General features: G+C 35.9%; 1 long non-coding RNA gene across 1 annotated transcript; it reads left to right on the forward strand.

Moving 5' to 3' along the window:
- The first annotated feature begins 9,882 nt into the window (after nucleotides 1-9,882).
- Nucleotides 9,883-12,817, forward strand: LOC123770834 (uncharacterized). Its single transcript, XR_011223014.1, has 3 exons — nucleotides 9,883-9,937; nucleotides 11,871-11,969; nucleotides 12,519-12,817. It is a non-coding gene; the product is annotated as an uncharacterized lncRNA (long non-coding RNA).
- Nucleotides 12,818-14,532: the final 1,715 nt, after the last annotated feature.

Below are 14,532 nucleotides of genomic sequence, written 5' to 3' on the forward strand. Positions count from 1 at the left end.
AATCATCGAATTCAGCAATATTTTGACGTTTATCATCCCCTTTTCCTTTATGTGATATAAACAAAATATCATCGAATTAGGCAATATTTTGCTGTTTTTCCACGTTTTTGTGAATATTCAGTTTATTGTTATTAATTCATTAAATATACGATAAAAATGATGCAAACACATAATTGATTAGAAATTAACCTTAAATACTTCATTTTCAATCAACTATTTGTTTCTCGTGAAAATACTGAGTTAGATATCATATATCATATATTTTTTCTTGGATCTAAATAATACGAAACATCGCTCAATGATTTGAAGTCAAAATCCTCAAATATGATAATATAGTGACTTTTTTTACGTTATTCATGTAGTGTGTTTTTACGTATATATATTCGTTTTTACCAATATTTCGATACTACTTCATGTTTTCTCACGATATGTGATTTGGGTTTCAAATCTCAGAATTTCACAAATTTTGCATTTTTAAGCAAGTTTTCTTGCATTTTGTTTTGTACTAAAAATCATCGAATTTAGCAATATTTTGACCTTTAGAATCCACTTTTCCTTTATGTGATTTAAATAAAATATCATGGAATTAGGCAATATTTTGCCGTTTTTCCACGTTTTTGTGAATTTTCAGTTTATTGTTATTAATTCATAAATATATGATAAAAATTATGCAAACACATAATTGATCAGAAAATAACCTTAAATACTTCATTTTCAATCATCTATTTGTTTCTCGTTAAAATACAGAGTAAGATATTGAAAAGGGGAGAAGTTCTGTTTTTATTTCATATATCGACGTTTCAGCCGGATTAGAACGGTTTTACGTGCACATCTTCCATCGGTAATATAAACCGAAAATCAGGAACATTTTAGTTAATTTTAATGAAAACACATTGATTTTTATCATTTGTATTGGAAGCAACATCTTTATACGTTTTTTTAGGGTCTAAAAAATAACGAAACGTCGCTTTATGATTCGAAGTTAAATTCCTCAAATTTGGCATAATAATGACTTTTTCACGTTTTTCATGTAGTTTGATATTACGTAAATATATTCATTTTTATCAATATTTCGATACTATTTCATGTAGTATCACGGTATGTGATTTGGCCTTCAAATATCAGATTTTCGCACAATATTGCATTTTAAGCAAGTTTTCTTGCATTTTGTTTCGTACTAAAAATCATCGAATTCAGCAATATTTTGACGTTTATCATCCCCTTTTCCTTTATGTGATATAAACAAAATATCATCGAATTAGGCAATATTTTGCTGTTTTTCCACGTTTTTGTGAATATTCAGTTTATTGTTAATAATTCATTAAATATACGATAAAAATGATGCAAACACATAATTGATTAGAAATTAACCTTAAATACTTCATTTTCAATCAACTATTTGTTTCTCTTTAAAATACTGAGTATGATATTGAAAAGAGGAGAAGTTCTGTTTTTATTGCATATATCGACGTTTCAGCTGGATTAGAGCGGTTTTATGTGTACATCTTCCATCGGTAATATAAACCGAAAATCAGGAACATTTTAGTTAATTTTAATGAAAACACATTGATTTTTATCATTTGCATTGGAAGCAACATCTTTATACGTCTTTTTTTAGGGTCTAAAATATAACGAAACGTCGCTTTATGATTCGAAGTTAAAATCCTCAAATTTGGCATAACGGTCTTATACCTGTGTACGGGATTTTTTCACGTTTTTCATGTAGTTTGATATTACGTAAATATATTCATTTTTACCAATATTTCGATACTACTTCATGTAGAATCACGATATGTGATTTGGCCTTCATATCTCAGACTTTCGCATAATATTGCATTTTAAGCAAGATTTCTTGCATTTTGTTTTGAACTAAAAATCATCGAGTTCAGCAATATTTTGACGTTTATCATCCCCTTTTCCTTTATGTGATATAAACAAAATATCATCGAATTAGGCAATATTTTGCTGTTTTTCCACGTTTTTGTGAATATTCAGTTTATTGTTATTAATTCATTAAATATACGATAAAAATGATGCAAACACATAATTGATTAGATAATATCCTTAAATACTTTATTTTAAATCAACTATTTGTTTCTCGCTAAAATCCTGAGTAAGATATTGAAAAGGAGAGAAGTTCGGTTTTTATTGCATATATCGACATTTTAGCCAGAATAGAGCGGTTTTACGTGTACATCTTCCATCGGTAATATAAACGTAAAATCATGAGCATTTTAGTTAATTCTAATGAAACACATTGATTTTTATCATTTGTATTGGAAACAATAATGTCAAATGTCTTTTCTTGGATCTAAATAATACGAAACCTTGCTTTATGATTCGAAGTTAAAATCCTCAAATTTGGTATAATAGTGACTTTTTCACGTTTTTCATGTAGTTTGATATTTCGTAAATATATTCGTTTTTACCAATATTTCGATACTATTTCATGTTGTATCACTATATGTGATTTGGCCTTCAAATCTCAGAATTTCGCAAATTTTGCATTTTTAAGCAAGTTTTCTTACATTTCGTTTTGTACTAAAAATCATCGAATTTAGCAATATTTTGACCTTTTTCGTCCCCTTTTCCTTTATGTGATTTAAACAAAATATCATCGAATTAGGCAATATTTTGCCGTTTTTCCACGTTTTTGTGAATTTTCAGTTTATTGCTATTAATTCATGAAATATACGATAAAAATTATGCAAACACATAATTGATCAGAAAATAACCTTAAATACTTAATTTTCAATCATCTATTTGTTTCTCGTTAAAATACTGAGTAAGATATTGAAAAGGGGAGAAGTTCTGTTTTTATTGCATATATCGACGTTTCAGCCGGATTAGAACGGTTTTACGTGTACATCTTCCATCGGTAATATAAACCGAAAATCAGGAACATTTTAGTTAATTTTAATGAAAACACATTGATTTTTATCATTTGTATTGGAAGCAACATCTTTATACATCTTTTCTAGGGTGTAAAAAATACGAAACCTCGCTTCATGATTCGAAGTTAAAATCCTAAAATTTGGCATAATAATGACTTTTTCACGTTTTTCATGTAGTTTGATATTATGTAAATATATTCATTTTTACCAATATTTCGATACTATTTCATGTAGTATCACGATTTGTGATTTGGCCTTCAAATCTCAGATTTTCGCATAATATTGCGTTTTAAGCAAGTTTTCTTGCATTTTGTTTCGTACTAAAAATCATCGAATTCACAAATATTTTGACGTTTATCATCCCCTTTTCATTTATGTGATATAAACAAAATATCCTCGAATTAGGCAATATTTTGCTGTTTTTCCACGTTTTTGTGAATATTCAGTTTATTGTTATTAATTCATTATATATATACGATAAAAATGATGCAAACGCATAATTGATTAGATAATATCCTTAAATACTTCATTTTCAATCAACTATTTGCTTCTCGTTAAAATCCTGAGTAAGATATTGAAAAGAAGAGAAGTTCGGTTTTTATTACATATATTGACGTTTCAGCCGGAATAGAGCGGTTTTACGTGCACATCTTCCATCGGTAATATAAACGGAAAATCAAGAACATTTTAGTTAATTCTAATGAAACACATTGATTTTTATCATTTGCATTGGAAACAACATTTTCAAATGTCTTTTCTTGGATCTAAATAATACGAAACCTCGCTTTATGATTCGAAGTTAAAATCCTCAAATTTGGTATAATAGTGACTTTTTCACGTTTTCCATGTAGTTTGATATTACGTAAATATATTCATTTTTACCAATATTTCGATACTATTTCATGTAGTATCACGATATGTGATTTGGCCTTCAAATCTCAGAATTTCGCAAATTTTGCATTTTTAAGCAAGTTTTCTTGCATTTTGTTTTGTACTAAAAATCATCGAATCTAGCAATATTTTGACCTTTATCATCCCCTTTTCCTTTAGGTGATTTAAACAAAATATCATCGAATTAGGCAATATTTTGCCGTTTTTCCACGTTTTTGTGAATTTTCAGTTTATTGGTATTAATTAATTAAATATACGATAAAAATTATGCAAAAAAATAATTGATCAGAAAATAACCTTAAATACTTCATTTGCAATCATCTATTTGTTTCTCGTTAAAATACTGAGTAAGATATTGAAAAGGAGAGAAGTTCTGTTTTTATTGCATATATCGACGTTTCAGCCGGAATAGAGCGGTTTTACGTGTACATCTTTCATCGGAAATATAAACGGAAATTCAGGAACATTTGAGTTAATTCTAATGAAACACATTGATTTTTATCATTTGTATTGGAAACAATATTGTCAAATGTCTTTTCTTGGATCTAAATAATACGAAACCTCGCTCTATGATTCGAAGTTAAAATCCTCAAATTTGGTATAATAGTGACTTTTTCACGTTTTTCATGTAGTTTGATATTAGGTAAATATATTCATTTTTACCAATATTTCGATACTATTTCATGTAGTATCACGGTATGTGATTGGGCCTTCATATCTCAGATTTTCGCATAATATTGCATTTTAAGCAAGTTTTCTTGCATTTTGTTTTGTACGAAAAATCATCGAATTCAGCCATATTTTGACGTTTATCATCCTCTTTTCCTTTATATAAACAAAATGTCATCGAATTAGATGATATTAGATAATGATGCAGAGGCTTAAAAGAGGGATGCAGAGGATCAAGAGAGTGATGCAGAGGCTTAAGAGAGGAATGCAGAGGCTGAAGAGAATGATGCAGAGGCTTAAGAGAGGTATGCAGAGGCTTACGAGAGTGATGCAGAGGCTCAAGAGAGGGATGCAGAGGCTTAAGAGAGTGATGCAGAGGCTCAAGAGAGGGATGCAGAGGCTTAAGAGAGTGATGCAAAGGCTTAGGAGAGGGATGCAGAGGTCCATGAGAGGGATGCAGAGGCTCAAGAAAGGGATGCGGAGGCTTATGAAAGTGATGCTGAAGCTCTAAATAAGGATGCAGAGACCTAAAAGGGTGATGTAGAGGCTCAAGAGAGTGATGCAGAGGCTATAGAGAGGGATGCAGGGGCATAAGTGAGTGATGCAGATGCTCAAGAGAAGTATGCAGAGGATGAAGAGAGTGATGCAGAGGATCAAGCGAGTGATGCAAAGGCTCAAGAGAGGGATTCAGAGGCTTATGAGAGGGATGCTAAGGCTCAAGATTGTGATGCAGAGGCTCAAGAGAGGGATGTAGAGGCTCAAGAGAGTGATGCAGAGGCTCAAGCGAGGGATGCAGAAGCTCGAAAGAGTGATGCAGAAGCTCGAGAGATTGATGCAGAGGCTCTAGAGAGGGATTCAAAGGCTCAAGAGAGGGATGCAGGGGCTCAAGAGAGGGATGCAGAGGCTCAAGAGAGGGATGCAGAGGCTCTTGAGAGGAATGCAGAGGCTCAAGAGAGTGATGCAGAGGCTCAATAGAGTGATGCATAGGCTTAAGAGAGTGATGCAGAGGCTTAAAAAAGGGGATGCAGAGGCTCAAGAGAATGATGCAGAGGTTGAAGAGAGTGATGCAGAGGCTTAAGAGCGGGATGCAGAGGCTCAAGAGGGAGATGCAGGGGCTCAAGAGAGGGATGCAGAGGCTTACGAGTGTTGCAAAGGCTCAAGAGAAGGATGCAGAGGCTCATGAGAGGGATGCAGGAGTTCAAGAGAGGGATGCAGAGGCTCAAGAGAGTGATTCAGAGGCTTAAGAGAGGGATGCTGAGGCTCAAGAGAGTGATACAGAGGCTCAAGAGAGGGATGCAGAGGCTTAAGAGAGTGACGCAAAGGCTGAAGAGAGGGATGCAGAGGCTCATGAGAGGGATGCAGGAGTTCAAGAGAGGGATGCAGAGTATGAAGAGAGTGATGCAAAGGCTCGAGAGAGTGATGCCAAGGCTCAAGAGAATGATCCAGAGGCTCAAGAGCGGGATGCAGAGGCTCAAGAGAATGATGTAAAGGCTTAAGAGAGGTATGCAAAGGCTCCAGAGAATGATGCAGAGGCTCATGAGAGTGCTGCAGAGGCTCAATAGAGGGATGCTGAGGCTCATGGGAGGGATGCAGGAGTTCTAGAGTGGGATGCAGAGGATGAAGAGTGATGCAAAGACTCGAGAGAGTGATGCAGAGGCTCTAGAAAATGATGCAGAGGCTTAAGAGAGGGATGCAGAAGCTCAGGAGAATGATGCAGAGGCTTAAGAGACGGATGCAGAGGCTCAAGAGAATGATGCAGATGCTCAAGAGAGTGCTGCAGAGGCTCAAGAGAGGGATGCTGAGGCTCCAGAGAGGGATGCAGAGGCTTAAGAGAATGATGCAGAGGCTGAAGAGAGAGATGCAGAGGCTCAAGCGAGGGATGCAGAAGCTCGAAAGAGTGATGCAGAAGCTCGAGAGATTGATGCAGAGGCTCTAGAGAGGGATTCAAAGGCTCAAGAGAGGGATGCAGGGGCTCAAGAGAGGGATGCAGAGGCTCAAGAGAGGGATGCAGAGGCTCTTGAGAGGGATGCAAAGGCTTAAGAGAGTGATGGAAAAGCTCAAGAGAGGGATGCAGAGGCTCATGAGAGGGATGCAGGAGTTCAAGAGAGGGATGCAGAGGCTCAAGAGAGTGATGCAAAGGCTTAAGAGAGGGATGCAGAGGCTCAAGAGAGTGATGCAGAGATTTAAGAGAGGGATGCAGATGCTCATGTGAGTGATGCAGAGGATCAAGAGAGAGATGTAGAAGCTCATGACAGTGATGATGAGGCCGAAGAGAGTGATGCAGAGGCTTAAGAGAGTGATGCAAAGGCTGAAGAGAGTGTTGCAGAGGCTCAAGAAAGTAATGCAGAGGCTCAAAAGAGTGATGCAGAGGCTTAAGAGAGAGAGGACGAGGCTCAAGAGAGTGATGCAGAGGGTCAGGAGAGGGATGTAGAGGCTCAAGAGAGTGATGCAGAGGCTCAAGAGAGTGATGCATAGGCCTTGGAGAATGATGCAGAGGCTCAAGAGAGGGATGCAGAGGCTGACGAGAGTGATGCAGAGGCTCAAGAGAGGGATGCAGAGGCTCATGAGAGGGATGCAGGAGTTCAAGAAAGTGATGCAAAGGCTCAAAAGAGGGATGCAGAGGCATGAAAAGGTGATGCAGAGGCTCAAGAGAGTGATGCAGAGGCTTAAGAGAGTGATGCACTGACTCAAGAGACGGATGCAGAGGCTCAAGAGAGTGATGCAGAGGCTCAAGAGAGTGATGCAGATGCTCAAGTGAGTAATGCAGAGGCAGAAGAGAGTGATGCAGAGGATAGAGAGAGTGATGCTGAGGCTCAAGAGAGTGATGCAGAGGCTTAAGAGAGGGATGCAGAGGCTCAGGAGAGTGATGCAGAGGCTCAAGATAGTGATGCAGAGGCTCAAGAGAGTGATGCAGAGGCTCAAGAGAGTGATACAGAGGCTCAAGAGAGGGATGCAGAGGCTTAACAGAGTGATGCAGAGGCTCAAAAGAGTGATGCATAGGCTTAAAAGAGGGATGACGAGGCTCAAGAGAGTGATGCAGAGGTTCAAGAGAGTGATGCAGAGGTTCAAGAGAGGGATCTAGAGGCTCAAGAGAGTGATGCAGAGGCTAAAGAGATGATGCAGAGGCCTTGGAGAATGATGCAGAGGCTCAAGAGAGGGATGCAGAGGCTGAAGCGAGTGATGCAGAGGCTCAAGAGAGGGATGCAGAGGCTCAAGAGTGGGATGCAGAGGCTTAAGAGGGTAGTGCAACAACCTGTCCTCATAAAAAGAACGTCAACAGTTGCCGTTTGACTCTACGGCTGTTTTTGGACGTTATTTTGTCTTAAACTACGTCTATTTTCGCTTCCATGGACTTGTTATACAATGAAATACCACACTCTTATTATTCTATAACTCACTGACTATCCTCTGATATATGTTCTTCAAGTAAAAATACATATATTTTTGCCTTAATTAGGCCATAATCCAGAAAATTCCAGCCCATCGATCTTTATATTTAGGAAAACATCTAATAAATTTGGAAACGAATTTTTCGTTCGCCGACAGTTTCCTGTTACTATTTAGTCTTTTATGCTTTAATGTCGCTGGTCATTGTGACTTTCCCAGGAATTATATATGTTTTATAGTAGCATTTAGTCACACTACAGTAATGTAACTAATGGGACACCTTTATAGTCGTCGTAAATTAGTAATAATCATTTATCAAATAATAAATTAGCAAACATGTACAACTTCTTATGTTACGACTTTTCGGGTAGGCCGTTCTGTTTGTTTACAACCCCAATGTTTCAAAAAACACAATACTTTTAATATATAAGTGACTAAGTATGCTCTAATACATGGTCCTCAATGAAAATTATGTTTTTTTTTGTTAATTTGTCCATAATGAATAAGATTCGTTACTGTTGATCTTTATATTAAGAAAAACATCTAAGAAATTTGGTATTGAATTTTCGTTCAAATAAAGTTTCCAGTTACTATTTCCTAGTTATCCTTAAATGTAGGTGGTCATTATTTTACTGTTATGTATATAGAAATTTAGCATTATGCATTTATAATACAGAACAATTTGGTCGTTTCACTGCCTCATAATTATATAAAATACATTGTGACAAATACTTGATAATTAAAATCAGAGTTTTTTGACAATTATAAAAAATCCTGTTGAAATCATGCCGTTTTGAGTTGTCATACGCTTCTTAGTAAATAATATTGTGTAATGTTTGGCACAATTTATCACTGTATTTACAAACTGTTTGGGTATTAATGTATTCATTTTTTTTAATGTGTAATATGTTACTTAATCCTTAACTTCTTTTGCAACATTTATATCAGTTATAAATAATTGTCGCGAAACGGCGTATGATAAAATAAATTTCCCCAAATGAAATTAGTGTATCGGCGATCGAGCGGCCATATTTAAAAGTGTATACTCTTGTCACTGTTCTGACATTAGTTTTCGATGTACGTATTTCATTTTTGTACCAATGTGTTCGCAATGGAATGTTCTAGAAGAACATAAGTATAAAACGTCACATAAGGATGTGTTCGACCAGCAACATATATAAAAACTACGTCGATTATACTCGTCGTGTCAATAATACAATTGTTTTACCACGCTGATTCAATGCCATACTGTTTTCTCAAATAAGCTCTTCGGCTATTAGAGAAAACGTAAATTTCATGGCGAACATTTGTAAACTATCCTCAAGTAGATCTGATCGAAATTGGAATTTATACAAGTATTTATTCTCGTGTTGCCCGCCACTGTCACCCTTGAGCAACCAGAAACGGATATACAGAAAAAACTAGGCTAACTCATCCTAATCCTTGCACAAGCCCTCCAGAATTTCTTTATTGAAGATCAGCAAAAAATTATTGCGCAGCTCATATTATACAGTTTAAAAATGAGATTTCCTTGTTCTAAAGGAATGAAAATAACACTGCCTTAATCTCAGTCGATTAAGGCAGTGTCTGGGATGCTCCCAGTGCCCGTGCCTGGTGCTCGTGCACCAGGCACGGGCGATAGTGTACGTTTAATTGTTCTTTTAGTGTAAATAACGGAATAAAATGTAAGACATAGTCTGCAGATCTTTTTCCAGATGTCTTTTATTTTTTTTTCCTAAAGAAAACTAAGATATTGCGAATTTTGCTTAACAAGTACATTAATTATTAACTTTTTGTCGTTATTATTGTTATAATTAAAAGAATTACATCTTGTTTTTTGCTTATGTACAAAACATAGTCTAATAACCACAGTTCGTTACCCCTAAATCATCACAACATAACCAGTTTACTCATGTCATCGCCCCTAAATCAACAAAAACAACCAGTGTATTATTGTAAATAATTATATCTTAAGATTTCTTAGCAATGGTAAGACATTTTTAAGACTCTAACCTTCGTAAGAAGGTATGCTCGCATACAAACTGAACGACCGGGCTTCACAACAAAAACATGGCCACATGAGTTGGATTATTCCGGTAATATTGAACTACTGTTCATTGTTATTAGTTTAACAATACTGTTAGGGAATGTCATAAGAGTTAGGGAATGTCATAAGAGTAGTCACAGGGCAACCAAAGATACCCAGCTTCTGGGTACGGGATCTTTGCCCGGAACGCTATGCGTGCTAGTGGCTTTACAATAATAATAATAATTTATTTAGGAAAAATATATACATAGATGCAGAGTTACAGTACAAACATTCTGTTTGATTTATAGATAGAGGTAGTACATACAATACCTAAAGCCACTAGTACGCATAGCGTTTCGGGCAAGATTGTAAAATCATCATTATTCCTATTTTCTCTCTTAACCCCCAGTGTACCTTCTCGTATATTAATAAATAAATAACCAGGTTTTTTATGCGGCTGTGCTGAAAGCCCGACGTAAAATAAATCATTGTGTTGGAGAACAGGAAGCTACAAATTAGGCTTATATTGAGGTTCCCCCTCCCCCCTTTCCCCCCAATTACAGGTCTGTCTAATTACTACAAGCTACCACAAGCTACACAAGCTTCACAAAGCTTCCTGGCAATACGTTAGTAATGAATAAATATGATATGTTAGGCTGACCTAACCTAACCTAATCAAACCTAACCAAATCTAACCTAACCAAATCTAACCTAACCAAATCTAACCTAACCAAATCTAACCTAACCAAATCTAACCTAACTTAACCAAACCAAACCTAACCTAACCTAACCTAACCGATGCTTGGATCGTCGACTTGATTTGGTGTCACCATTTCTTTATTTTCGTCTAATTTCTTTATAAAAAGATACTTTTTCAGATTAAAATTATGTTTTTTCGTGTTGTACATTCAGTACCAACATTATAATGAGTAAATATATCTTATTTATTCATTACTAACATATTGCCAGGAAGCTATGTGAAGCTTGTGTAGCTTGTGGTAGCTTGTAATTAGACAGACCGCCAATTACTGGTGGAGTAAATCAGCCTAGCCTACTTCTTCCTAGCATAACCTAGCCAACACTAGCCAAGCCTAGTCTACCCTTGCCTAGCCTAGCAAACAGCCCTTGAACCCCCTACTGTTAAGACTCTGCTCTCTGATTGTACCTATGACACCTATTATTAATTTCCTTCTGTATCTTTAGCTCCAGTATGTTGTTATATTATGCTGTGCAAATTTGGGACCTGGCCCTCTAGTAACTTACATATATGTATTATTTGATACCATTCTTGTCTCCTGTCCAGAGAGTACATTTTGAGAGCTTTGAGACGGTCTCAATTATTTAGATGTTTTATCATTTATATGTTTGCTGTTTATGGTCTCTTTATTTCCTCTAATTCAGAGATTTCTCCTGTTCAGAAAGGGGGAGTCAGTACCGAGCAATACTCAAGATGGGACAGCACCAGTTATTGGAATAGTATTAGCATTACTGTGGGTGGGGTCTTTGAATTTTAACATTCTCATAAGCCATTCCATTATTTTTCTGGCCGCCACTATATTTGCTCGGTTATGTTCACAAAGTGTGAGGTCGTCAGACGTCGTAATTCTCAGATCTCTTGCATGTTTTTTCCTTCATAGAGTAGGTCTGATTGTGTCGTGTGTTCTTTGTTTCATTTAATTTCCTCGTTTCTACCATACTTCAGCACCTGTAACTTATCACTGTTAAAATCATGTTATTTCTGTTTTTTCAATGTCTCCTACAGTGCCAATTTACTTGTGTCTTCTGTATCATCTGTAGAGTTTCATTGTTCAAATGTGTTATAAAATACATGCACCACCATCTTAGTGGTGCATATATGCATTCTACCTTGCATTTATATGCAAGGTAGAAAAATATGCATGAAAAAATATATATGAAAAATATGCATTTTTGTTTTTTTATAATTAATCTAAACTGATGCTATTGTATATCTGTTAATAATTTATTTTTGTTTTTTTTAGGTAAAATTTAAATCAGACAACATTATCAATTGCAACATTACAACATTGTCAACAATTCTATCTGAGAGAACATTACAGCAATGGCTTCCAGTAATTCAAGTAAGTTACATTATAATTGTGATTTGTTTATAATATATACTTTAAATTTTATTTTTGTATGTTATTAATTTTATTTGGGTGTAAGTTCATATTATCATTAGATATAGAGTATAAAATCTTAATTTTGTTTTGTCAATTTTGTCTGTTAGAATTGCATATCTATTTCAAACTTTATTAATACCACAAAATGTTAGTTAAGTTGAATATTAATTTAATATTATTGGAAGATCAAAAAACTTAGCCAAATAAGTATTTGAGTCCCAATTCAATTATTTGCAGTTCACAAATTGCAATTTTGATTTACATTTAAAATTCCAGGTTATTCTTCTCTTATTTAAACATATTAAATTTGGTTTACTTGTGTAATTAATAAAATCTGGTGCTGTACAGGTTCTCAATAATACAATCACAATTCTCCGCTCAGTCTTCTGTAGCACTGTACTGCTTTGTGGTCTTTCATTATGCTGCTACTGTGTTTTTTGTACCACTGTATTACATTTTAAACATTTTACTCTTTTTTATGATTGCCCAGATTATCTTTATTTACAGGCCAGAAGAAACCTTTCCAGCGGTGTTGACCCATCTGCAGTAATGTCATTAGTGTTCGTCGACATTTCTGCAACTGTGGACACAGCTTTATAGATGAAAAGCGTAAGGGTGATGTAGAGCGGGAGGAGAAATATAAGGAAATGGGTCGAAGAGCTGCTAAGCATCAAAACCTTTGCAGATCATTTAAAGCCATGAAAAAATCTGTAAGTATTTCATGCATTCTGTTATTTCTTCAATTAGAATTGTATCATATTGTATTAATATCCATTCTGTTAGGTTTTAAATTTTCCCACAAATAAACAGATTTTAAGCCATTTGATAATTAATTAGTATTAACATTTTCAATTTTGGTGGATACTGTACTCATTGATGTTAATAATAAAGTAATGTGCATTATATAAGTATTTTTGTGTTATTTTATATTTTTTTTAATTTCCATTAGTTATGTAATTATACTTTAATGATATAACTATCAGTAGGTCTCTTAAACTAGGTAAGACAAGTACATCTTAAGCTACTTCGGTACTTCTGCACTTTTGCAGATGTACCCAATGCTGTATGAGGGAGAGATGCTGTCTGTTTCAGAAGCTTATGGTTATCCCATCTTATATTCTGTAATCATAAAGTTAATCTCTTTTTTTTATAATTGAAGCCATATCTCTTGAACACTGTGTTCAAATTAACACTAAAAATATTTTAGTTATATTTGTAACTATTTTGTTGTATTGCAGGTCTCTAAGCTACAAGGTGGTGGTTATCAAGTTACTGTCATCTATTTTAAGGTCGGCAATAGACATACCACAAAGGGCATGCTACCAGGAAGTGGTCTGTCAGGCAAAAATGATAATAATCTCACCGAATTGTTTTATCCTGGTAATTAATATTATTATTATTTTGCATAAGCTAACAATGAAAATCATAAAACCTGCATGTTCCTTTGTGTTGGCAATAATGAAAAGCATTTACATAGTACAGTAGTGGTTCATATAGCCTCGGCTATCACTTCCTTTTGTCCGGTCGTGATGGTCAAGCGGATTAAGGCGTCCCTGTACATACCAGTTGTGGGAGTATGGGTTCGAGTCACTTCTGGGGTGTGAGTTTTCAGTTGTATATAGTCCTGGGGACCATTCAGGCTTGTTTGCATTTGTGTTCCTCACGTGTGCCCCAAAGAATGAGGTGATTTGATAAAATGCTATGCCCAAGATTACCATCCGAGTGCCGGCGGGGAAGTGGTTCATATAGCCTCGGCTATCACTTCCTTTTGTCCGGTCGTGATGGTCAAGCGGATTAAGGCGTCCCTGTACATACCAGTTGTGGGAGTATGGGTTCGAGTCACTTCTGGGGTGTGAGTTTTCAGTTGTATATAGTCCTGGGGACCATTCAGGCTTGTTTGCATTTGTGTTCCTCACGTGTGCCCCAAAGAATGAGGTGATTTGATAAAATGCTATGCCCAAGATTACCATCCGAGTGCCGGCGGGGAAGTGGTTCATATAGCCTCGGCTATCACTTCCTTTTGTCCGGTCGTGATGGTCAAGCGGATTAAGGCGTCCCTGTACATACCAGTTGTGGGAGTATGGGTTCGAGTCACTTCTGGGGTGTGAGTTTTCAGTTCAATAGTACAGTAGTTTAGTTCATATATTATGCATCCCATATCCATGTTGTTAGCGGTAGTGGAAATGGTTGCAGAGGCACATAATTAATTGGCTCCGGGACTGAACCAAGCAATTCATTTTAGCTAAGCAAGTTTCAATCTTGATGACCTAATTACATAATTCCATGCACATCACCACATTGACAAGGGGCTCGAGACCGACCATGAGTACAGATTTTAAATTAAGCAACTGACATGTGTGGAAAGCTAGTGTCACAATTGATATGTTTATCTTGCACACTGCCTCCATCCAGTGGACAGCGGTGGATAGGTTACAATCACTTAGTTACTACATACAGTTAGCAAACTGGTGATATTTGACCAAGATTTCTGGCAGCAGATCATTTTGAATGAAATATTTCC

This window comes from Procambarus clarkii, chromosome 56 (genome assembly GCF_040958095.1).
Source record: "Procambarus clarkii isolate CNS0578487 chromosome 56, FALCON_Pclarkii_2.0, whole genome shotgun sequence".
NCBI lineage: Eukaryota > Metazoa > Arthropoda > Malacostraca > Decapoda > Cambaridae > Procambarus > Procambarus clarkii.